At 48.1% G+C, this 8,039-nt stretch overlaps 1 protein-coding gene across 1 annotated transcript in view; it reads left to right on the top strand.

The window, feature by feature from the left end:
• The first annotated feature begins 348 nt into the window (after positions 1 to 348).
• The window catches only part of LOC137619506 (GDP-Man:Man(3)GlcNAc(2)-PP-Dol alpha-1,2-mannosyltransferase-like), a 68,834-nt gene continuing 61,143 nt past the window's right edge, over positions 349 to 8,039 (top strand). The window contains exon 1 of the mRNA XM_068349598.1: positions 349 to 550. The gene's annotated coding sequence lies outside the window, so the exon portion shown is untranslated. The remainder of the gene's footprint in view (positions 551 to 8,039) is intronic.

Here is an 8,039-nt window from a genome sequence, read left to right as displayed (position 1 = left end):
TTACTGCCTCATTAGAGTTAAGTTATATGTAGTCTCTTCTGCCATTACTATTCACAAACCTCAGTTTGGTCATCTCCGGTGTTTTCTTCTATCTTTCTTTTAATTTCATTTGACACTACTTTTTATTTCATTTTTTTTTTTTTTTTTTTGAGTTTTTGCTTTTTCTACTTTCTTACTTCTTCGATTTCAATATCATATTCATTGCACATTTCTATGATAATTTTTCCCCAACATTCCCCATATGATTCTCTTATTATTTTGACCTTCCATCTGATGTTATGATGATATTTTACTCAGGTTCAGGTTCAGGTTCAGGTTCAGGGGTGAGGCATAGCCTTTACAACGAATGGGAAGAAGAGAGAAGAAGAAAATCAAGTTGACACTGACAGCTTGGTCCGACCCTGTATACTAAACAGCTGCTCCATATAAAATTAGAAACTGTCGGTCAACTGTCAAAATGATAGGAGAATGCAGTATTTTACTTCACACTTATAATATGCATGTCTAATCTGTAGCCTATCAAAGGTCGTTGAATTTAAAACAATCTCAGGTAAAGTATAGTAGATACTTAAAGCTCAGTTTCTAACCCAATAAAATGGTAAAATTATAGAATGGTGCAATAAAAGGTTTGTAAAAATTAGACTGGTTTGTAATGTATTTTGTGATGTTTGGGTGCTGTATGTATGATAATGACTTACTAAGAATACGGCAGTGTAAGGGGGGTTGCAGTGTGCGTTAGGATCCAATTAGTTAAGGCACGGCTCGTAGGTTAGGCTATGGAGGGAAGTTTAGGTTAGTTGGGGTCCATTTTTTATGCACGCTGGAGAAATGGCCTCTGATATACAAAGGCTCCATATTTTGAATGTTTTTGATGATTATTTCTGGTGGAAATTCATAGTTATTGAGTAATGATGGAGCAACTATAAATGAAAAGCTATGGCTTTGCGCTAATTATGGTCATCAGTTACGTTCGAAACACCTTAGGTTATAGTTTACTTGTCTAATTGCGTTGATATTTAGATTAACTTTTTTAAACTTTATGTCTGTCACTCATCGTCGTAAGAAAAATTGTCATCGTAAGGAGCCTTTGTATATCAGCGGCTAGTTCCTTTCGCATGCATAGAAAATTTGAATTATCTTCCCATTTTCTAGTGTATTTTCTGCAAAACCTCTACATAAGAACACCATCTAAACTAAACTTTCACCCACCTAACCTAACCTACAAGCCGTGTCCTTACCTGCTTATCTAACGGGAGGGCTAACGCTCCCCTACGACCACCCTTACACTGCTGTATTCTTATCTGTCTGTCATCACACATAGAGGTGGCTGCTATCATATATACATCCCTATCGTAATTAAAAAAGTTAGTGTAATCAAAACCAAGTAACGGTAACGAAACACTGTCAGACAGTGGAGCTTTTGTTTGCCAAGACTTCTGAACGTATGAAAAACTGGGGTTTCCATCATATTTTGTATGGAGTCGTTCGTAGCAGTGTTCATCGTATTACAAATACTTTCTTTCTTAATTGAGCTAATGTTTTAGTGGTTTTTGCTCTGCCGTATGCTCGCATCACTCGTTATTAAACATTATCTCACTGCTCCTATGTTCTGGCAAGCTGACAATGTTTCGCTATGCACGTTAGCCCTGTGGACTAGTATTTTGGTGTAAATTTTCAATTATGCATAGTTAAAGGGGTGAATTGTAGCTTCACGCTCCAGCATCTGTTCGACCAACTTGGATTCCATTTCCAATGATCAGACCAGATGTATCAAACACATATTTCTGCCCTAACCTTTCATTATTAACATGATCAATAGAATAAGATTTAAAATCATATTGCATATTTCAATATTGAAAATAAATAACAAAGAAGTTTAGAATATAAAACTGGCCCTTTATTCTGTTCGAACAAATAACTTATGGTGGAAGCACCACCTATCAGTGTTTCCCCTGAACTACTGGGTGGAAGGAGCCTCCAATATCTGCTGATGACAAAAAGAGCAAAACTGGTATTTTTTATTAAAATCTGTATCTTCGTTAATATTGGTTTCCGCCGGTAGAATATGGTATTCAAAATAGTTGATTTGCAAAGATCTATTCAATTATGCAAGTTTCAATGTCCTAACTAATATTGCACTATTCTATAATTGAACTCTAAAACAGAACAGAATACAATTCTCAAATTCATATGTATAAAACATTTATTGGTTAATATATGATACTTTAATTACTAGGGAAAGTGGAATTTGGTATAAGAAATGGACGAGAGCTGGCTAGTTTGGCGTTTTTCTCTATATGTTTAATGGGGGCTAGGGTATAACTTACGTATTTGTCGATTAAAATGTGAAGTCTTTTTCTCACTAACTTCATTGTTTGCATTTGGGAGACTGATGGTGAGTTATTGCGCATGCGTTCGCTTTTGCAGTTATTCTGTTTTTTGTGGGACATAATCCTTACCTGGCATTTTTTAACCCATTACGAACTTCCAGATATTTATGCAGAAGTTCCGGGATGTTGTTCGACAACAGCCATTTTTTTTCCACCCTCCCATTCAGTTTCAGCTTCACCATCACATAGACCTCTCTAAGAGGGAAGTACATTCTATTTTGAAATTTAGTGTAGTTTTATTTATGCCGGCAATTATGATGAAAACGCTCTCCGTTCAGTGTACTGTACAGTATAGCTACTGTGGCTGAGGTGAAAGTAAGAAATATCCCAACAATAATGACCCTTGGGGCTTGCAAGCACAGCAGCTCAACTTGCACCGCTTGCCAGAATGTAAGAGCAGTGATGTGCTGTAATGTTAAATTTGCGAGTGTAGCGAGCCATGCTGGAGCTAAAACCATTAGAAGGACATGAAGTGAATCTCAGATAATCGTGATACATGTACTTATTTCCAAGTGGTTATCTTGTGTATATTTTGCATTTTCACCATCTGCTATTGCTGCAAATCATTTGTTTTTGTCATTTCCTCACCTAAAAAACACTGGTTTCCCACTGCGGTCCCCCATAATTGTCTTTATATAAGGGTGTCCAAAAACTCAAAAACAGATTTATTCCGTAACAGGAATACAAACCACGCTATTGAAGAGGGATATTACTTTCGGCGTAGCTGAAATGACAAGCCATTAATTTTTAACGAGGGTTTACTACCCACACCGCTAGTTAGCGGGGTTACCCTCCTCCCTCACACAACTGTGGTTGAACTCACTTTGCTCTCGGCTCGGATGGTAGTCGGACGTGTCCGCTTTCATCCTCACCGTTATTTGGCAGCCATTTAATGCTTTTGTCTTTTTCTTTTTCTAGTTCTGTTGTGAAGTTGGCCTCTGCGATTATGGGCATCTGCCCTGGGTTTCCCGACCACCCATGTGGAACATTCATGTCGGCAGTCGAGACCTATCCTCACGCCCTTTGTCCTTCTTCATCTCCGCATGCACGCATGCGAACGAGATTCCTCCTCGTGAGGGCAAGGACACGGTCCTGGACCGAGTCTTTGGCACCCAGAAACCCTCTAAGGCCAGTGCGGCTTTGCCCTGGTCCCAAGGGGTGAAGAGTGCCAGGGATAAGGATGAGGGCCAGCTCGCCAAACTCGCCTCCTCCAGCCGTTCCACTGCTGGCAACAAGCTCCTCCCTCCTCCTCGTATCCACCAGAGGAGGTACTTTGAGATCATGAAGGAGTCTTGCTTAGCTCTTCCCCTGCACCACTCTGTGGAAGAGCTTACCAAGGGAGACCCTCTAGAGAGGCTCTCTAGCCGGCAAGTGACTTTCTCGGCGACAGAGATCCTAAGTCAGGAAAAGGTTGTGAAGTGTGCCATTCCGGCTACTTCGTGGCTGGACGTCTGGCTAGGGTCTCTTGGCATCCTGTTGTGAACTGAGGATCTGTCTAAGGAGAGCACCAGGAAAGCCCTGGAGACCTTCCTCCTTTCGGGCACCCGCACCATTGAGTTTCTGGCCCACCAAGTCTCGAACTTGTGGGCCAATTCCATCTTAAAACGACGTGATGCAGTGGCAGAAAGGTTCTTTGTTCCGTAACCGAAATACAAACCACGCTATTTACAGAGGGTTACCTTTTAGCGCAGCTGAAATGGCGAGCCATTAGAATTTAACGAGGGTGTATTACCCCCGCGCTAGTTAGCGGGGGGGTAGGGGAGTGGTAGCTAGCTACCCCTCCCCCCCCTCACACACAGATGAATGTTCACTTTCACTTTTGGCTCGGACTGTGACAGACGTCTCTGTCTTGGTCCTCTCTTGGCAGCCATTGTTTGTTTTGTCTTTACTTAATCGCTTACTTTTCATTTACTCAATATATATGTAAACATGTTTTCATGTTTGTATATATATTTGAGTATAGAAATAAGTAAGTTTCCTTTTCAGAGTTGTGTGTGTAGTGTACGATATCTACGTGGAGTCCTCGGCAGTTAGGCCACCACGGCGTAATTTTATGGGTGGCGATCGAGTTTGACTTCAGTCTTTCTCTCTCTCTCTCTTGAGGTCGTTCACCCTTTTACTACGTGTTACTATGCCCTTGTAGCTTCCTTTCCGTGTGGGGGGGTTGCTACGCTGTACGTTTGTCTCAATTAGTTTATGAATCTAATTGTAGTTGTTAATTTTTCAGCTTGTAGAACGATTCCTTTCGAGGTTTTCGTTCTTTCTTTAGTGTTCATTCATTTTTAAATTACATAATTACATAGTTTCATAATTATAATTGTTATAATTCTGTTTTGGTTACAGCTCTCCTTCCGTGAGTGTAAGTGGTTGTGAGGGCACGTGCCTGTTGTGTAATTCTTGTTTCCTTTCCCTCGGGATTCCTCTTCGGAGCCTTCCCGGGGGAATGAATGTGTACTAGGGATTTTTTTTTTTTTTTTTTACAGTTACCGATCTAGTTCGTTTCTGTAATATGGCAACGGTGTGAGCTGTCTTGTTGAGTCCTGGGGATTCGGCTGTTGCTGCCTCCCCCCTTGTATTTTCGTCAGGGGCGTGTCTCTTTCTACTGGAAGTACTCCCGTGACGACAGACAGCTCTCCAGTTCATTTTAGAACTCTCAGGAGGCTTGCCTCCTTGGGCGGGTAACTTTCCTTCTGAGGGAAGTTTTTCCTGTCCAGGCTTGAGTTTTTCCCCTCTTGGGGGGTTCTTCTCTTGCCTTTTTTTCGTGTGACTATGCTCTTGGTGCTGAGCGGTCACACCTGCAGTTTCACTCAAGGGGCTGGGCAACTGCAGGAGCTCCTCTTCGTAGGATTGCTCCTTTTAGGTCACTGGCTGACCAGTCTCTTCTACGAAGTGTTTCTCTTTCGTTCGCGAGAGAGTACACTCATAGAGACTCCTCTTCGGAGGTTTCTTCTGTTGCTGTTGCTGTTGGCCTCCCTCGCCGTAAGGCCCACCGTCCGTTTGAATCTCCGTTTGCAGCCTACAACTCCTTTTTCTCGATCTTCCGCCTTGGTGCAGATGGACAGCAGTCTGATCTCGTCTTCCGACGGGCAACGGTCTTCCCGACGGACAGCGGTTTTCCCGCCGGACAGCGGTCTTCCGACGGACATCAGTCTCCCGGCGGACAACGATCCCTTCGGGGCAAAGGGTTGCCTCCCACGGGGGTTCTTCCCTTGCGTGTCAGGGTTTCCCTGCGCGCCCTTCTGCTGTGTTCTCTCCTGCTCCTGCTCAGTGTTAGCGCACAGGCGCTCTTCTGCTCATCAGCGCTCTCCTGTTCGTCAGCGCTTTCATGATGATCATCCCTGCTGTTCCTGTTGGTTCCTGTTACGCTCCCTGTGCGCCCACGTTCGCCCTCGCGATCTAGAACTTCGGTTCAGGTCGGGGTCAAGGACTCTTCTTCTATACGCAGGCTTCCACGCGTAGCCTTCTGCTCGTCAGCAATCATCAGCTCGCCAGCGATCACCTGTCTCTCGGCGATCTCCGGATTGTCTGCGTGTGTTACAGCCGGTACGCCAACGTTCTCCAACACTTCTGAAGGAACATGGTTCGCCAGCTACTAGCTCACCTGCGCATGCTGATCGCCATCGCGCGACCCTCAACTGCGCATGCTGATCGCCTTCGCGCGACCCTCAACTGCGGATGCTGATCGCCATCGCGCGACCCTCAACTGCGGATGCTGATCGCCATCGCGCGACCCTCAACTGCGGATGCTGATCGCCATCGCGCGACCCTCAACTGCGGATGCTGATCGCCATCGCGCGACCCTCAACTGCGGATGCTGATCGCCATCGCGCGACCCTCAACTGCGGATGCTGATCGCCATCGCGCGACCCTCAACTGCGGATGCTGATCGCCATCGCGCGACCGCACACCTACGGATGCCGATCACCATCGCGCGACCCTGCGCATGCTGATCACCATCGCGCTATCGTCTACCCTGCGGATGCTACTCGCCATCGCGCGACCCTCAACTGCGGATGCTACTCGCCATCGCGCGACCCTCAACTGCGGATGCTGCTCGCCATCGCGCGACCCTCAACTGCGGATGCTGCTCGCCATCGCGCGACCCTCAACTGCGGATGCTGCTCGCCTGCGCATGCTGATCGCCATCGCGCGACCCTGGCATGCTGATCACCATCGCGCGACCCTGGCATGCTGATCACCATCGCGCGACCCTGCGCATACTGATCACCATCGCGTGACCCTGCGCATGCTGATCACCATCACGTGATCGCCCTTCTGCACATGCTGCTCGCGATCGCTCACCTTCGCATACTGCTCGCCAACGCACGATCGCTCACCTGCGCATGCTGCTCGACCATCGCATCGGCATAACACAACGCTCTATTGCCAACCTGCGCGTTAGCGCTCACCAGCTCACCACCGATCGCTTGTTGATCCATATCGCCAGCGGTCTTCCTTGCCCACGCGGCAGCGCGTTTCCTCGCCATCGCGCTAACGCTTGCGTTCGCCGCCTCAGACTCGCGCTCATCCACCTGCCCACCCTCACGACCGCTCGCCTGCGCGCCTGCGCGACCACTCGCCCGCTCTCCCGCGCGACCGCTCGCCCGCGCGACCGCTCGCCCGCTCGCCCGCTCGCCCGCGCGACCGCTCGCCCGCGCGACCGCTCGACCGTTCGCCCGCGCGACCGTTCGCCTTCGCGACTGCTCGCCTGCGCGACCGCTCGCCTGTGCGCCCGCGCGACCATTCTCCTGCGCGCCCATACGCCCACGTGCCTATACGCCCACGTGCCTGCACGTCTACGCTCATGCGGGTCCGCGCCCATGCTCTCCAATGTTCGCCCACGCGCGAACCAACGGTTTGCCATCGCGCGGACGGATGGTGTTCCGTCGCGCGAAACTACAGTGTTTCTTCGCACAAACGTCGGCTTATTTCTTGCAGTATCCATTGCTCGTCTATGGGTTATCGCTCGCCGACCACCAGCTCTCGCCCTTCCTGCCACGCTCGCCCTCCTTCTGCGCTCCTTCGCTCACCTTCGTTTGCGTTACCGTGCATGGGCGCTTCCACGTTCGCCCACGCGAAAATCTTTGAATTACCGTCGCTCGAGCTCCAGGGCGATTGCGGCCACGATTCCCAATGGGGTTTTCGCAGCATGGCCAGCCTGGCGAGTTCTTCTGGAGCGTATTTCCAGAACACGGCCTCACCCCGTAAACGCAGAGCATGGCACTTGCAAGAATAGGAGAAAATTAAGGGAGATCTGAGCAACACTCCTATTTCCTGAACCTGGGTTAGCCCTTCCCCGTCATTCCCTGGAAGGATTTTTGGCGGGGGGGCTTTCCGTTCGAGATTTCTCCATCGGAAGAGGGGTGACTGCTTACCCCTTCCTCTGGGAGCTTACCAGGTTCTTTCCCTCCTCGGTTACGGCCCGAGGTTTGGTTCAAGGAAGCTACAGGAAGATCATGGGTACTTTCCTCCTCTCGAGCTCAGGCACCTTGGCCTTTCGTCGTTAAGTATCTAACTTGCGGACAAGCTCGATGTTGTACCATCTGGACGTGCTGACTGAGGGCTTCCTTCGGGTGTCTCATCTGTGGAGGTCGACGACCTCAGACACCCTTCCATCCTTGAGAAGAGTTTGTTTGTGCCCAAGGACAG

The sequence above is a fragment of the Palaemon carinicauda genome, chromosome 26, assembly GCF_036898095.1.
Source record: "Palaemon carinicauda isolate YSFRI2023 chromosome 26, ASM3689809v2, whole genome shotgun sequence".
In the NCBI taxonomy this organism is placed as follows: domain Eukaryota; kingdom Metazoa; phylum Arthropoda; class Malacostraca; order Decapoda; family Palaemonidae; genus Palaemon; species Palaemon carinicauda.
This window is presented reverse-complemented; position numbering and strand designations above follow the sequence as displayed.